General features: G+C 40.9%; 1 non-coding gene across 1 annotated transcript; it reads left to right on the top strand.

Annotated features, from left to right (window-relative positions):
• The first annotated feature begins 2700 nt into the window (after positions 1–2700).
• Positions 2701–2773, top strand: TRNAD-GUC. Its single transcript has one exon. It is a non-coding gene; the product is annotated as a tRNA-Asp (tRNA).
• Positions 2774–18361: the final 15588 nt, after the last annotated feature.

Raw genomic sequence — 18361 nt, 5'->3', positions numbered from 1 at the left:
TTGCACAGATAGCACATCAGAAAAATATTCAACATGATGTATTTTAAAGAGATAATTGGTGATCAACAACGCTTTTTGCAGAGTAGGAGTCACTGTGGCTTTACCTTGTCAACATGACTTTTTTCCTCCTTCTCTCCCAGATACAGATATAGAGGACCCACAAAGACTGCACTGTCCAAAACGACAGCCATTATCCATGTGTGGCCCCTGAAATTTAAATGGATTAAAATTAAACAAAACTAAAAATTCAGCTCTATTAAAAATTCCATTGCACTGGCCACATTTAAAGTGCTCTGTAGCCACATGCGGCTAGTGGCTAGAGTACTGGACAGAGCAGAGAGAGAGGGCATTCTCATCATCACAGAAAACTCTACTGGACAGCCCTGCTCTAAGAAATAAAACTCACAGGCTATTAATACAAGAAATAACATCCGTAAAATCATAGCTAAGAGGGTGAGTGGAATTGGTGACTATTGGAATGTACCAGAGGCCCAAAGAGAAAGGATTCCAGTCTAAGAGAAAAACAAAAAATGATTAAAACAGTAGTTTATTTGTGGCTAGAGGGGGAGTCATGTGTATTAATTACAAGTATTGTAATCATAAAGATCAAGGTCCAGGAGAAGGACAACCGTCGGACCAGAATGAAGTGTGACAGGAAACACCCAGAAGGGGGTGTTTGGTGGTAGAACTTTCTATTTACAGCACAGAGAAGTGTTCTGGGGTCCCATCATTCCAGAAAGTGTGCACTTAAGCTGTCCGAAGGATTTCTTTATTTTCAGGACTCGTCTGAGTCTTTGACACCCTAATAATCTCTAAGATCAGTGCAGGGTTCCTCCTCCTTATCTGAACGTGGGGTCTTTTTCTAAAGCGAGCCCTGTTCTGGGGCAACACTCTGGTGAGCGCATTGTGCAAACTGGATCCTCCTGTTTTTCCTCCCTGACACCGCACTGACTCGCCACTGCCCTGCCCATCCCCAGACGTCTTTGTAACTAAAAATACTGCGCACAAGCTCCACGGCTCTCTGTCCGCCAGTGAAGTCGCCCTGATTTGAAAGGCGCTTCCCCATCCATTTCTCACTCTGTTGTGACCTCTTTGCATGTGAGTTTCACGGTATTCATGGTAACATGAGTATTTCATGTCCCGGTGAACAGATCTGCCCACAAATGGTGCCCCACACAAAACGGTAGTGCGACCGGCAGCGCAGAGTGTTTTGGAGTATTTCAAGCTGGACCTCAAAAAGCAAGTTTCACACCAAGGAGGAGAAAATGGTGGAGGAAACAGGTTAATGACCAGCAAGCAGTTGAGGGTGAGAGGAAGTCCTATGACATGTGGAGAGGTGTCACAAAGTCCCTGCAGCCTGGGAGATTTGACCAAGTACAGGAACGATAGCCAGAGGTACTGATGACATGAATATGCTGTGACGTCTAAGAGTCTGAAGAGAACAAAAGGACAGTTGCCAGTGTACGATGGCAGAACCGCTCCTTCTGGGCATATTTGACTCTGACCCCGGCCCCTTATGGTGCTGATGTGCTGACAGCCCCACCTCCAGGGTGGGCTAAATGTGGGTCGTATAGAAATCTTACGATAGAATTGCTCCCATTTACTAAATACTATGTGCTGGGAACTAGGTTAAGCACTTTTCATGAACTATCTTGTTCAATCCTCACACCAACGTTATGGGGATTTTTTTTTTAATTGCTAGACCCCTCTTTTATTTTCTTCAAAGCTCTCTAAAAGGGGAATTTTTATTTTACCCATTTTACAGAGAAGAACATTAAGGTTTAGCAAGAATAAGTAACTTAACCATGGTCATGACTCTAGTAAATTGCAGAGCTAGGACTCAGAGCTTACCTTCAGAGTCTGAGCTCTTAGCATTATATATAGTTCTTTTTAGAGTTGTACCCTCTAACTTCCTTCCTACTATGGGGGTGCATTTTAATAAGCTATTTAAACTGGGTCATAGTGGGCATAGTGAGAAAGAAGGTATGCCTGAGGAGAGGTAGTTGGGAAAAAGCAGAGTCTCTGGTGTGTTTTATTTGCCTTCTAAACGTGGGATGGTTGGGAGCCTGTTTATCACGTCCCGGCTTTCCTCCACAGTGTCTCCTTTTGAATGTCTCTCTGACACCCGAAACTTCACACTTCGAAAATCAGGCTCTTCATCTTCCTCTTCAAATAGTGGTAGTACACTCCCAATCCTTCACTTTTACACTTTTCAAGAAATCTCCATACCAACTCAACTTTTTGACAACACCTTCCAAATTCTCCAATCCATCTGTCATTTTCTTGTCAATTCTTTTATCCTTCATATCTCTCAAAAATGTTTGTTCTTTGCCATTTCCACTTTATCAGGTCTGATTAGAAGTATATCAGTTTAGTCTTGCACATAAAATATGAAGGCAAGCACATTTTATATGTTGACAGCAGGGACTTATTATTTCTCAGGACTAGCTTCTAAAAGCTGTATATAGTCTTTATTACTCCCTAGAAGAACATCTTATTATCAATTATATCAAAGTCAAAATCATCTATTTAGCATTTAGATAGATAATGCCAAACAATTCTACTTAATAGATCAACGTGTTCACATGATCTGGAGGTTGTTTTGTGAATAACTTAGCTAGACCTTACCAAATGCAGTGAGACTCAACATTATATTTTTTACAGATGTGCTGCATTGTACAGGAAGTTGGCATTGGGAATTCCCTGGTGGTCCAGTGGTTAGGACTCCGCACTGTCACTGCCGAGGGCCTGTGTTCGATCCCTGGTCAGGGAACTAAGATCCCGCAAGCTGAGAGTTGACATTTGATAATCAATTTATTTCTGAAAAATCTCTTAGGACTTTCATGCGTTAGAAAGATAAATTTCAACTTCAATTTTGTGATAGTTTGAGCATTTGAAGAGATTCAGAGTAGTAGTAATTTTTAAGTATGTGATAGGGGAAATGCTATTAAAGTACAGTTGCTTATTTCCCATATTTATTGGAATATTTATTGTTTTAGACGTTTGGAATTCATCAGTAAATAAAACAAAGTCCTTGCTCTTATTTCAGGGAGAGACTAATATTAACAATTTGGAAAAGTCCATTTTATTTTATTTTTTATTTATTTATTTTTTGGCCGTGCCGAGCGGCACGCGGGCTCTTAATTCCCTGACCAGGGATCAAATCCACGCCCCCTGCAGTGGAAGCACGGAGTCTTAACCACTGGACTGCCAGGGAAGTCCCTACATTTTAAATAATAAAGCCAAACATGAAAAACTCCAGGAATTTTGTATCCAGTGGTGTGCTTGTAAGTGTTTAACAATTGACTCTGGAAAAATTAAAGAGACCTGACTTATACTGTTTGCTGATTTCCGTGGTGTAAATACTCCCACTGTGGCCAATTTCAGCTATCAACGAGATGCCACTGAATGCAGAGTTAGGAACACAAGTGCAAACACAGCTCTCAGGCACTGGTGTGAGCCAACTCCAGCACACCATGGAATCTGAATCAACTCTGTTATAATTTAGGTTTTCAGATATCTCAATAGGGAAAGTTAGTTTAAAGAAGATGAAAATTGGGGAAAAAAGCAAAAAAAAACCTCTAAAGTATACAAAAATTCTACACATCAAATAATGTGTAAAAAAGAAAAATCTCTTTACTCTTTTAACATATAAGGAATAATAACACGTTCTATAAAGGCTCTGTTTACAGTTTAAACCTTTAAAACTGGGGAAAAAATTTGCAAATACCTTTTCATTCTGAAACCTTTCCGACTCACTCCTAGCTAAATTGTGCAATTGATCACAGAATTTTAGAAATATGTTTTCATCAGTGAAGAACAATGACCATTTATTGAGTCCCTAGTATGGACCAGGTATTTTAATGCATTTTCTGTACGGTAAATCTGCAAAGTAGCTATTATCCCATTTTAAAGATGAAGAAACTGAGGCTCAGAGTGATCAATTTACCTAATATCTCCCATTAGTAAATTCAATCTAGGATTCAAATCAATGTCCATCCAATTCAAACGCCTGTATTTTTTTCATGTTGAATGCCTTTGGTTTATGAACTGGTTCAAAATAAAATCTGACTTTCAGAAATGCTTGATGTATTCATTAATTCCCTGGACATTAAGGTCTTAGGACTCTCCTCTAAAGTAGGAGGTGATTTTAAAGCAATGGAGTCAGGTCCCCTGGTGTAGGTTTATACATTAGCTGCCCCAGGAACACCATGGCAACAAAGCATACTTCGCTAGGCCTGCAGGCAGGACCGCTGGTGTTTATTCATCTCATGATGGCTCCTAGGCTGTTGAATATTCTACTTGGTGGGCACCCAGTTGTGCAGGGTCAACTCTGGGCAGTAAAACACAAATACCTCCTCCTAATCCTGTACCGAAGTAGCTCAGGGCTTCCTGTGCAACTGTGATATGTGACACAGGGACTCGGAATCACTCTAGTGAACCCTCAAAAGCAACTGATACTTTAAACAAAGATAAAATACTAGAATTTTACAACCGGATAGGACTTTAGAGATTATTTAGTTCAATCTCTCACTTCAAGACAAGGACATCAAGGTTCAGTGACTTTCCAAAGGCCGTACAAGTAGTTTGTATCCCAACCCAGGTGCCCAGGAGGTCTGCTCTCAAGTCAGGTGCCCTTTCCACTGAGCCATGTGGCGCTCCCTCCCTGATGAGGAAACCAACAAATACTAGTCCCCAAGGAGGGCATTTTGCAGAGTTAATACCTTGAGTGGAGCAGTAGAATGGTATAAGAAACTCTCTGAAATCCCAAGGTTTCATAGCATAACTAATAAAATGGCACAATAATGGTATTCGTACATTTCTGCACAACTGAAATTTTCTTTACAGACATTACGCTTACTACTAATAGTAATACCTTAAGGCTTTATAACATTTTATAATTTGTGGAATACTTTTTCATATATTATCTCATGATTATGAAACTTATTAAGTAGCTAGGGATTAGTATCACCATTTTATAGATCAGGAAACTGAAGTTCAAAGTTCAGATGTCTTGCCCCACAGTAGGTAACAAACATGGGACCAGAGCCTGTGTCTGCCTCCTAATCCAGTGCTTATTTCCTCATGATATCTAAAAAGAGGCATCAGAGTAGTGGACTTTGATATACTCACGTTAAAGAAAACCAAGGCACAGAGCTCTCATTTAGGGACTTTATCCAAGATGATATATACTGTCTGCAACAGAGGTCCAAGACCTAAGCATTTCACAAGTCAGTCTTCTTCCTACAACATAGGACTCCCCCCAACTTTGTTACCCCTATGAACAGAACACTGTTTGTATATACCAAAAATACGCACGCCTCTCCAAATTTGGCAGATCTCCTTCTGCGAGGCTACGCATCTGGAAAATCTAACATCTCAAAAGCGTTTGGGCTTCTGCCAAAGTCAAATCACGGGCATCTGTGGCTTTTTCCATCTCTTGCGTAATGAGTCTGAATCTTTTTGGAAGGTGCATCCTCACAAGTAAAGGTAATAGAAACTCTTTCTCTCATGAGCCTTCTGATGAAATAATTACTTGGCAGTTAACAAGCAAAGCCTTTCCTGCCAACTTGGAATTGCACCAAGAAAAGAGCTGGGGAAAATTTCAAATATAGTTCAGAGTCTGACCCTTGAAATATGAATTCTAAGAGATTATGGTTAAAAGAGAAACATCTATTTTCATGAGGGAGGGGCAGAATTTTAGGGTATCTTCTAGCAAGTATGCTCATGTTCTCTCTTGTGTCTGGAGAGATAAGATTCTAACATTTACCTTTAGGACATCATGGCATAATTGAGGATGGAAGAATGTAGGACAGATGTCAGAAGAAGAACTTTCTCCTCTTATGACCTAGATGATAATAATTTGTTTTACTATCTGTGGGTGTTTCAGAAATATTTACTGTTGTAAACTCCCATAACTTCATTTATATAATTTGGATTGTAAAGGTTTCAAGCAGAATTCATTAATCTTGATGCAACTATTAACGAAATACATAGTCATTACAGAGTATGGGGAAATGCAGAAAGACATAAAAAAGAAAAACATCGCCCAAGGGCCTTTGATATATTCTTAAGGGTGCAATTGAAAGAGCTGGATAAACAATCTTTCTTTTTGTTTCCATGCTTTTTTGGAAATACCATTTTCCCTGGGCCAGTTATATTGGGGAAGTAATTCTAATCTGCTTCCAAATCCAAATTGTGTAGCCTCTACCAAAGAGTATCTCAACACATTTCAGAATCCTGGCTACATAACATGTGAAGTGTTTATCTCGTGGCTCAAAGTATTTTAATGGCCTTCCTTTATAAAATTTAGTTTTTAGACTACGTCATTTTGTTTTTTAAGAGTGTAATACTGCCTTCGGACAGTCTCCCCATAAAGGACATAGGAGCTTTAGTGACACCTTGAATAACTTAGGAAAAGATATCATGAATCTGCTTTGCTTGTTTGAGACAAAGCTGCAAAAGTCACTCTTACTTGTATGAGTCTGAAGCTCTAAAACATTTCTTAGTCAGCGCTAAAACTCTGTAAATAGCAAGGGAACCACAGATTTACTAAGTACATGAAATTACCTCAGTGAAGCATGCAGATATTAGCTATGAAACGAATATACAGGGCCAAGCAATAGTTTAAATAAGTAATTGGGTACATTTAATTCATGATGATATATGAAGACACATTATGCTATTTCTTGGAGCATTTTGAGAAAAACTATTATGCCAAGCAAAATAATTTAAAAACCTGTATAGAAAGCTGGCATTGGAATTGATTCTGCGTGCCAGGGCTCACTGACACAGCTCTCTCGTCTCCAAGCTCTGTGTCGAATTACACAGCCTCCTCCGCGGGCCTTCAGCTTGTTTGCCAATTTTTATCAATTGTTTGGGACAATGATTTTGAACACTGGCTCTTGAGGTTTTCCTGCCCTTACATACTTAACTTTCCAAGAACTTCTTCGCTCTATGTTTAGGTGTCATTAAATTTTAGGAGTTTGTTTGAGATTTTAAAGACCCAGAAAGATACTACCTCTTATCGCTACAACATGGAACTCTTTCCAAGATAACTGAAAATCCAGTGGCATTTCATCTACAGTAAAGAGCAATTTCTAGTCAAGAAATGTTTGTGGAATGTGCTAGACTGCTCTCCCGGGAAGATGAAATCTTGCATTTACTCATTATACTGGTTGTGTGACTGTCACTTACACTAACAGTCTTGAGAAGAAACACCAAAGAAATGTACAGCTTTTTGTAATGACTTTCTTCCACTGGGCCTCTTTTGCTGGTCTTCTTACTTTGGGAAACAGTAGAAATAATTCAACAAGAAACCTCTTGTCTTAAGATGACTGAAAGACATTCCCACCTCCTTCTCCTCTTGAAAATCATCCAAAAGGAAAAAAAAAATAGAAAATTATCCATCTTTGATAAAGTCAGGAGACTTCTGTTACCCCAAACCCAAACCCCACTCTCCCCTGCAAAAAAAATTGGCTTGCTTCCTGATCACATAACCGTGAGGCCTAACAGTCTACAACCCTTACTCCCCATCCTGCCCGCCCCCGGTACACACACACACAGACACACACCGACCACCCACACTCATGTAACACACACAGACACACACCACACACATACCACACACACAAATACACCACACACAGACACACACACTAAACACAGACACACACACCATACACAGACACACATGCTCACACCTATTACACACAAACATACACGCCATACGCTCTCACACACACGGTTACACACACAAACACACCACATACCACACACTCACAAACATATACCACACAGACTCACACATACCACAAAATACACACATACACCATGCACAGACACATAAGCACATACCACACATGCACACTCACACACACAATTTCCATGCACACTCACACACACAATTTCCAATCAGCTTTTTTGTGTCCCACTCTTAAATACGAGATTTAAGGATTTCTAGGCATTTGAGGAAACATTTCAACAAACAAGAGGCTAAAACAAACCAAGAGAAAAAAAGAATTCAGAGGAAACGAGTCAATGTTAATATGAGTTAATGTTAATATCCTGAGAGAGATGAGAAAAGATATTATAGCCATAAAACAAGAACAGAAATTTTTTTTAAAGGTACCATTAGAGAGCAAGAAAGACCTCATCCCTTGGAAATTAAAAATAGTTAGCCAAGGCTTCCCTGGTGGTGCAGTGGTTGAGAACCTGCCTGCCAATGCAGGGGACATGGGTTCGATCCCTGGTCCAGGAGGATCCCACATGCCGTGGAGCAACTAAGCCTGTGCACCACAACTACTGAGCCTGTGCTCTAGAGCCTGTGAGACATAACTACTGAGCCCGTGTGCTGCAATTACTGAAGCCTGCGTGCCTAGAGCCTGTGCTCTGCAACAAGAGAAGCCACCGCAATGAGAAGCCCACACACCGCAACGAAGAGTAGCCCCCGCTCGCCACAACTAGAGAAACCTCATGCACAGCAACAAAGACCCAATACAGCCAAAAATAAATAAATTTATAAAAAAAAAAATAGATAGCCAAAAGAATTTTTAAGTCAGTGGAAGGATTGAAAGCTAAAGTTGAAAAAACCCTGTAAAGTAAAATAAAGGGATAAAGCTGGACGAGAAGAGAGACAGGTGAAATTTTTAAAGCTCATCCAGGAAGTCCAACATCTAAGTAATTGGAATTCCACAGAGAAAAGAGTGAGGAAGAAATGATCAGAGAATCAATATGAGGGAATTTCCTCAAACTGAAACACAAGTCCCCAGAATTAAAGGACTCCTCAGGTATCCAGCACAATGCATGACGAGAAGACCCAGAATAAGACATATTATAATGAAAGTTCACAGTATCAAGTGTAAAAAAAAAAAGATCATAAAGACTTCTGAAGAGACAAAATGGGGCAGGAGGATTCAGATGCCACATGAGAATTGCACTGACTTCTCAAAAGCAGCACTGAAAACCAGAAGACAGAGGAGAAATCCCTTCAAAGTGCTGAGCGAAAACAATTTCTAAACGTGAGTTCTAATCCCAGCCAAACTATTTATATGAGGGTGGAGATAAAGACATTTTTTACTCATTTAAAGATAAAAAATAATTTATCTCCCATGCATTTTCTCAGGAAGCTACTGGAATCTCTACTCCACCAAAATGAGAGAATAAATTAAAAGAGAAAGAAGTGCGATCCAGGAAATGAGAGAACTAAGAGGAGAGAGAGGTCATGGTGATCCTCGGGGATTACGAAGGGGAGGGCCAGCCAGCTGAGGCAGGAGCCAAGAGGGCTGGAGGAGCATCTCCAAAGAAAAAACGCTGCTGCACTGCTATGACGTGTGTCAGCAGGCAGAGTGCCGTGGAGGTTTGGGCAGAATCATTTTTAGGGAGCAGGAAGTGTGGATTGGTGTAGGGAACAGATGCCCAAAGCAATGTCTCTCTAGAAAGCAAAAGGAATTGATAGATTAGCAGACAGGTTTGGTCTTCTTTTTTTTTTTTTTTTTTAATTTATTTATTTTTGGCTGCTTTGGGTCCTTGTTGCTGCACGTGGGCTTTCTTTAGTTGCAGCAAGCGGGGGCTACTCTTCATTGTGGTGCATGGGCTTCTCATTGTGGTGACTTCTCTTGTCACGGAGCACGGGCTCCAGGCACGCAGGCTCAGTAGTTGTGGCGCGTGGGCTCAGTAGTTGTGGCACACGGGGTCAGTAGTTGTGTCTCGCGGGCTCTAGAGCTCAGGCTCAGTAGCTGCGGTGCATGGGCTTAGTTACTCCGTGGCTGATGTGGGATCTTCCCGGACCAGGGCTCGAACCCATGTCCCCTCCATTGGCAGGCGGATTCTTAACAACTGTGCCACCAGGGAAGCCCCAGGTTTGGTCTTGTAGAAATGGAGGCCATTGAAGGGTGTGGAAAGATGTCAGCATGAGTTCAAAAAAAGGAAACAACGGCAACAATTTAAATTAGGCTACTGCTAACTCTGAGAAAAGCAGACTTTTTAACAAGAAAGGAAACAATAACAGTATATCTCTTGGCTCAGCAGAAAATATATTTACATATACATAATAATGTAAACACTGAATAGTGATGTAACCAAAGACAGGACTTTCCTGGTGGCACAGTGGTTAAGAATCCGCCTGCCAATGCAGGGGACACGGGTTCGAGCCCTGGTCCGGGAAGGACCCCACATGCCACGGAGCAACTAAGTCCGTGCACCACAACTACTGAGCCTGCGCTCTAGAGCCCACGAGTCACAACTACTGAGCTCGCGCGCCGAGAACCCGTGCTCTGTGACAAGAGAAGCCACAGCAATGAGAAGCCCGCGCACCACAACGAAGAGTAGCCCCTGCTCACCGCAAGTAGAGAAAGCCTGTGCGCAGCAACGAGGACCCAATGCAGCCAAGAATAAATTAATTAATTAATTTTAAAAGAAAAGTAAAAAGATAATTTCCAGATGGGAGAAAAGATTTGCAAATAATATATCTGATAAGGGACTCGTATCCAGAAAGTATAAAGAACTCCCCACAACTCTTACAACTCATCAAGAAACAGTTTTCAAACATTTTTGTCTCAAGACCCCTTTACATTCATGAGTTTATTTAGGACCCCAAAGAGGTTTTGTTTGCATGTGTTAGAGCTATTAATATTTATCATATTATAGATAAAAACTGACAAATTTTAAATTTATTAATTCATTTAAAATAGCAGCAATAAGGGAAGTTCCCTGGTGGCCTAGTGGTTAGGATTCTGGGCTTTCACTGCCATGGCCTGGGTTCTGTCCCTGGTCGGGGAACTGAGATACCGCGAGCCGCGTGGCATGGCCTAAATAAATAAAATAGCAACAATAAATCCACTACGTGTTGTTACATTAAAACTACACATAGCTTTAAATTTACAAGATACTGCCAACTGTTCTCTAAAGTGACTGTAGGTGCACTTTCATCACTGTACACAAGCATTCCTATTTTTTCATACCTTCTCCAACACTTGCTCTGGTAGGGCTCGTTAATTTTTGCCAATTTGATGATTAGGAAAGGGTATCTCATTATTGTTTTAATTTCCATTTCCTCTGACATCAAGGTCCTTTATGAACTCTCCTCAAATTACCGAATTTAAGTATGCCAGGGTCCTGATACAGGTCATTTTAAAAAATTTTGTTTTGAAGTAGTTGTTTGGAACTCAGAACACATTATGTTATTATTATCATTAAACCTAGAGACATGATATGAATAGTGGTCACTGTTCCAGACCAGATTTCCACAAAGCCTGAGTTTCCCCATCACATGCAGGATTAAGAGGTCTGAAGGCCACCAGCACAGTGTAATGGGAGAGCTGCTGCCCTTGAACTCCGATGTCTGTTTCTAGACCCCACTCCGTTATTACTCACCTCTGTCACCTCTCGGAATCTCTATTTTCTCAACTGCAAGATGGGAATAATGACACACATTTTGCCCATCTCACAGGGTTATTACAAGGATCCAATGAGACATGAAAATCCATTAAAACTCTAAGTGATGCAAAAGACAAACTCTAAGTGATGGAATATCCACACGATGGAGTACTATGCAGCTATGAGAAAAGAATACAGAAGATCTCTATAAACCGACGTAAAGTGATTTCAAGATTACATTGTTAAGCAGAGGAAAAAAATCGAAGGACAAAGAGTACACTTTACTATCTTTTGTGTATGGAAGATAATGGAGAGATGGGTGGATGCATGGATAGATAGATAGTAACAGAGATCTCCACCAGTTTATTATTGTAAAAAGGAAACAGGACAGGTGGAGCAGAAACTAATGAGACTAGTCACCTATTGGGGTAGAAAGGAGTTGAGTGGAAGGAAAGGGGATGAGAATTCACACCTCTGAGTATACCTTTTTGTAGAGTATGGGCTTTTAGAACCACATTCTTGTTTATATACTCCAAAATTAAATGTCAATAAGATAGAGAAGGAAAAAAAATTCTAAAATGGAATACAAACAGAAGCAAATAAACGTAATTGCATTTAAAATGGAGAGCATAGCCATGCTGAAGGAGAGGGCAACTAACCCATGTAAATTTTTTTAAATGTCTTTATTGAGGTATAATTCACATATCATAAAACTCACTCTCTCCCAAGAATTTTTCGAACACAGCGTTTTTACTTTAGAGACAAAACCAATTGCAGACAAATCTCAAACTCTATTTGTAGGGTTTGTTTCAGCAGTGATGTGAGTTAGCAATTCTGAAACAGCTTTCTACATATAGTAGGTGAACAAACGAGTACAAGTATTGATAACGTCATGACAAACAAATATGGAAATGCAGAAGGCTAAGAATCCCTCGAGCTGGACGAGAATGGGAGCATTAGCATGAACTCGTGGTTTTAAAAGATGAAAATATAGTTATATTTGTGGGTGTGTGTGCGTATTCTCTAGTTTTGCCTGCTGAAAGCGCCTGGAAACAGTGACACCCCAAAAGCAATGAACGCATGTAGTGCCCAGATGTTGGATTCTAAATACTGTTTTCCACCAAAAAGAATCAGAGCTTCTTGAAAAAATGGCTGACGGCAAGGCTGAGACAAGGAAAGTACAAGATGAACCTGAAATGCTTTGTTAGGCTATAAAATAAAGAAGTGCTCAAAACATGAGGTGCGGGCAGGAGCTGCTGAAAGGACACAGGAGCCAGAAAGGAGGAGCTCCCACTGACCAAGAGCTGGGAAAGTTGAGTAACAGTGATAAGAATGGGCTATTACCCACTAAGTAAAATGAGACTCCATTAGTTCATACTGATTAAATAACAAACAAAAAAGCACATGAGCAAGAAGGGAAAGGTCATCTAATGCAACTCATAAATTTAGAGAGAATGGTGGACTGAGAAAATTACCATTTTGCAACTATCATACGAATAATTGATTTAGGCAAGAATCATCAATGAATGTGGAGACTAGTTGTGGGTCTCTCATCCCTAATTACTGCCTTCGAGAGGACACTTACCAGGAGCTAGACAATTAATTCATGTTTAATCATCTCAGCTCCGTGAGCTGGCTACCATTGTGCTTATCCTCATTTTACAGATTAGGAAACTGAAATTTAGGGCTTCCCTGGTGGTGCAGTGGTTAAGACCCTGCCTGCCAATGCAGGGGACATGGGTTCGAGCCCTGGTCCAGGAAGATCCCACATGCTGCGGAGCAACTGAGCCCGTGCGCCACAACTACTGAGCCCACGTGCCACAGCTACTGCAGCCCACGCGCCTAGAGCCCGTGCTCTGCAACAAGAGAAGCCCCCTCAATGAGAAGCCCACGCACCGCAATGAAGAGTAGCCCCTGCTCGCTGCAACTAGAGAAAGCCCGTGCCCAGCAACAAAGACCCGATGCAGCCAAAAATAAAATAAATAATAAATAAATTAAAAAAAAAAAAAAAGGAAACTGAAATTTAGGTATGAAGTAACGAAGGCCACGTGTTCGGGAGACAGGACTCAAATCCAGCCAGAGCTGTCCCTCGTCCCCCAAGCCCCATGACCTTCTGCCTGGGCTGAGTAGGGACCATGGGGCGGCTCCAGCCTCAGGGCGACGGGGTCTCCGGTGCCCTGAACTCTAGGGGGTGAGGGAGGACAACCTGTGGGGAGGATGGGTGTGGCTTTGGGAGCCCCACGGCAATTGCTGCTGGCCGGGGCTAGAGGCGTGATGTGGGCAGGGCGACAGCTGTTGTCCTGGCTCCTCATCCAGTTCCCCTAATTTAGGCTCGAGCCTCTTGCTTTGCCTTTAAAAGCAGAGTTAGGGGAGGTGTTAGAATTAGCCAGGTACTCATCTCACATCTCATTTATCTTGGCCCATGTAAACATGGACTCAGACCTCTCCAGTCACCAGAAAACTTGTGTATCTTTCTTCCAGGAGCAGCCACGAAGACCAGGGCCGATCTCCTGTATTGTCTGTGCGCATCAGGGCCTAATTTACACACGGCCTCAGATTCAGCTGTCCTGAGTTGTCTCTGAATAATCTCTATAAATAACTACAGAGACACTGACAGGATTAAAAGAAGGTTTCACTCATGCCACTCCCATGGTTAAATGTAAACATTCAAACTATACCGCAACTTGGAGAATCCTGCTTTGAGAATGCTTATTATTATTTGTTTTTATTTTAAGTATATCATAAAAATGGAAGGGATGCAGGCCTCTGTCTTTCTCTGGATAGTCCCAATTCATATGTCTTGATTCCTGCTTTAGAGGAATGTCTTTTGTGGTTATATGAGATCACATGATGGTCAATGGAGTTTGTTGAAGAAAATAAGGATCTTATGCCATCAATTTTTCAACCAACATATCACCAATTTTAGAAACTCTGGAATAAATACCACCAAAAATAAGGAGACAAACCCTTACAAAACTATAGCAAATGGAAATTCCAGGAATAAATAGTCAAGATGACTAGCTGGCTTTTGGCCAAGTTGATTATCATTTTTGATAAAATGTCATTCTTTTCCTGGTTTTCAAATCACCTTTTATTTATTGATTTTCAAGCTGCTTTATTTCCCTAGAGTTAAAGTAGCATTTTAAAATTTAAAAAATTAAATTAAATTAAAAAACAAAAATATCCAAAAAAGTGGCATTTTAATTTAGAGATTGTTTATTGAAATTGTATTATAGTATCTAATTGAATAAAAAACAAATATTAAGTTCTGTTTACAAAATGCTCCTTGCTCTTAAATGGGTAGTTTCATGTTTCTCTGCTGGAATAAAAATTAAAGAAATATCACCTCTTAGAGCAAGACAGTTCATCACAGTAATTAACACAAGAGGGTGGGGCACATGTAGAATGATTATACCCTTGAAGTTCAATGTCACTGAGAAGGACTATGCATCCCTTTGATGAAATAAAGTGTCAAAATGTCTGAAATGCACACTCAGTGTTACCAGATGAAGTCTGAACAAACACATGAGGCCTTTGGGCTTCTATAATTTAAAACATATTTTATCAACTATCAACTCTCCCCAGCCCAACTCCTCCCAAATTTTGATATTTTGTCAGGTTTGAAGAAGAAATTAAATCTAACTAGATGTGTTTTTACCCTTTCCCCTAAGCTGGAACACATAAGCTTCATGTTAACTAATCTGTACAATATCCACTTTGCAATGAAAGATAGCTTTCATCTCTTTATTAGTAGAGAAGAAATTGTTTACTTAATCAGAAGGTAAGTTAGAGACCCAAAAGGAATCTTTAAAATAAAAATTTTGAAAACATTTTTTGAGGCCAGTTGAATCAAATTCAATCCCATTTTTGAGGATTTCAGTATCAAAAATATTGATTAATAATAAACCATATAAAAACCTTGTAAGATTCCCATTTTATAGATGAGGGAAATGACACTGTTATTTACAGAATTACAGTGAATGAACGACAGAACTGGTATTTAAACCCAAACCATTCAGCATTTCACAGGACACCACCCTTCGTGGCTTTCTCCCACTCCCAGTTCCTCTCCAGATGGTAACATTTTGCCAGAGGTCACCTCCCTGACTCCCCAGAGGCCCAGAGAAGAGTGAGGAGATGACATTATGCATCAGTGGTCTTTAGCCCCATATAGAGTCTGGGACTATACCTTTTCTGTTTTTCCCCAAATTCTCACCTGGCTGGAGGTTAATTCGCCTCAGATCCTGGCCTGCTTTCTGGTGCACAGTAAGCTCAGCAGGGCAGATTCTGTCTGCAGGTGAGGCCAGCCGAGGGTCGAGTAAATTCAGTTCAGGGGACTGAGAGCATCCCACTTGCCACAAGTCTAGGCCATGTCCTCATCTCCTTCAGTCTCGGTCCTGTGTCTATTTCTCAGTTGAATTCAGATTCTGGAGTGGAAGAAAGCAGTGCTGTATATCTATCCCCGCTAAAGCCCCAACACGGGTGGAGTCTTCGCAGAATGGAGCTACTGGCCTGCACGTGATGGCCTTTAGCTCCAGACTGTCCTCTCCCTCTGTCAGCTCCGCGCATACGTGCTCTCCTCTCCTGTGACAGTCCGTGTGCCCTGTGACCTGGGCTCTGGGTTCAGCTCCCAGTGACCCATTTGTGTCACCACTGATGGCTGTGGGTCTGCAGGGCCAGGTTCCTACTGTGTCTCATCACCGGTACCTGGCACATAGAATTGTTACCGAGTCCAAGCTTGTACTGCTCGCCGCACGACGGGCCAATAAATTGAGAGACGAGTTGCTGGGACAAGGAATAGAGACTTTATTTGGAAAGCTAGCAGACCGAGAGGATGGTGGACTCATATCCCAAAGAACTGTCTTGCCTGAGCAAGAATTCATGCTTCTTTCATACTAAAAAGGGAGGGAGTAAAGTCACACATTTCCTGGCTCTGGTCAGCCTCCAGAGGGGACATGTTAATGTTTTCCTCCCTGCAGGCATTCACAGGTGGGCCTGGTCAGGATGTTTCCTATGAGCTACACAGAAGTATTTTAGCTTAATGCCCATTACCTGGGAGGCAGTGTTCCCAGAGATGGGCCGTTATGTATAATTTATGTTTATAGGCAACATCCCTTTAGTGATTAACTTGTAATAGAATACAAAAGGTTCTCCCCTGTTACAGAACATGCTCAGTAAACCCATTTTAGTGAATGAATATAAGGGTTATATTTTATTTCCTTGGGTAAAAGTGTAATTTTCTCTTTGGGTATAAGTTTTGGAAGTGGCCCACCATCAGTAGTGAATAATCAGAAAGCATTTCTGCGTCTCCTTCAGAGCACAAACAAGCAAAAGAGGTGTTTTCTGACCCCGAGGATCTTACAGGTTTATTCACATACATTTAAAAATGTTTTAATGAATAATGGTTCATGAGAGTATATGACAAATGCCAAAGTAATTGCACATACAGGAAGTTCTATAAATCATCAAAAGAAGGGTTGTCTCTGTCATAAAAGGGCGCTTTGAGATAAGTGGGCTTTGAAGGATGGATGGGATTTAAAGAGAGAAAGTGACGTGAAGATGATATTTAAATGAGCAGAGGTGTGGTCATGGAGTGAACAGGATGTGTTTAAGAATACAGAGTACGCCAGGCTGTTTGGAGAAAAAAATTTCAGTTAAGAAGCAATAAAAAATAAGGTTGAAAAGGTAAGATATGTCTAGATTATATAGAACTTTTAGTGCACTTCTTAGAAATTTGGACTTCGTTTTATAAGAAATAAGCATGTATAGGTATAACCTTTAAAAATTGTGAATCACTATATTTTGTACACCTGTAACTTATATAACATTGTACAGCAACTATGCTTCGATTAAAAAATAAATGAATAAAAAAGGCACATACATTAGTCAAAATTACTTTGCGTATAACATAATAAATTCAAGCTAGTTTAAAAGGCAAGAGAAATTTTTTAAAAATATTTATTTATTTACTTACTTACTTATTTATTTATTTATTTATTTTGGTTGCACCAGGTCCTAGTTGCAGCATGCAAGATCTTTAGTTGCCGTGTGCGGACTTCTTAGTTGTGGCAGGCATTCGGGATCTAGTTCCCCCCACCAGGGATCGAACCTGGGACCCCTGCATTGGGAGTGCGGAGTCTTACCACCAAGACCACCAGGGAAGTCACGGCAAGAGGAATTTTTTACAGAATTTGGAATATCTTGCACATGGTAATTACTTTGTATATAGCTGTTATATTGAACTGAGGTTTTAGAATAATCTTCCTTTAATATGGATGGGAAAAAAATAAAGAGAAGAACAAAAGATGTGATGAAGAGAAGAGGATGGTTGTGAGAACAGCTATTAGATGACCTTGAGCTCAATAAAAGAGAAGTTGAGGTCATTCTAATTCAATAATCTTTTGCTCCACATCTCATTCCTTGGGATACCTTGACCATTCCCAAAAGGCACGTTTATGACAGAGAAAACTGAATATTTCTGGCTGTTTTCTCTCTTCCTTTTCTGCAACCAGAGACGGTAAGTTTCCCATTAAAGGAAAACATTTTCATCAGAGGAGGTTTTTCCTTTCCTCTCAGCTTTGTATTATCATCAGGCACACAAACTACTTTAATCATGTCTCATTCTGCACAGAGCAGGACAAAGTCAGGTAATGCTATTTCTTTTTAAAAACAGGGGAGGGGGTCCCTGGTGGCGCAGTGGTTAAGAATCCGCCTGCCAATGCAGGGGCATGGGTTCGAGCCCTGGTCCCGGAAGATCTCACATTCTGTGGAGCAACTAAGCCCGTGCGCCACAACTACTGAGTCCATGTGCCACAACTACTGAAGCCCGCACACCTAGAGCCCATGCTCCGCAACAAGAGAAGCCACCTTAATGAGAGGTCTGTGCACTGCAACAAAGAGTAGCCCCCGCTCGCCTCAACTAAAAAGAAAGCCCGCATGCAGCAAAAAAAACCCAACGCGGGGCTTCCCTGGTAGCGCAGTGGTT

Source organism: Balaenoptera musculus, chromosome 13 (genome assembly GCF_009873245.2).
Source record: "Balaenoptera musculus isolate JJ_BM4_2016_0621 chromosome 13, mBalMus1.pri.v3, whole genome shotgun sequence".
Lineage (NCBI taxonomy): Eukaryota > Metazoa > Chordata > Mammalia > Artiodactyla > Balaenopteridae > Balaenoptera > Balaenoptera musculus.
This window is presented reverse-complemented; position numbering and strand designations above follow the sequence as displayed.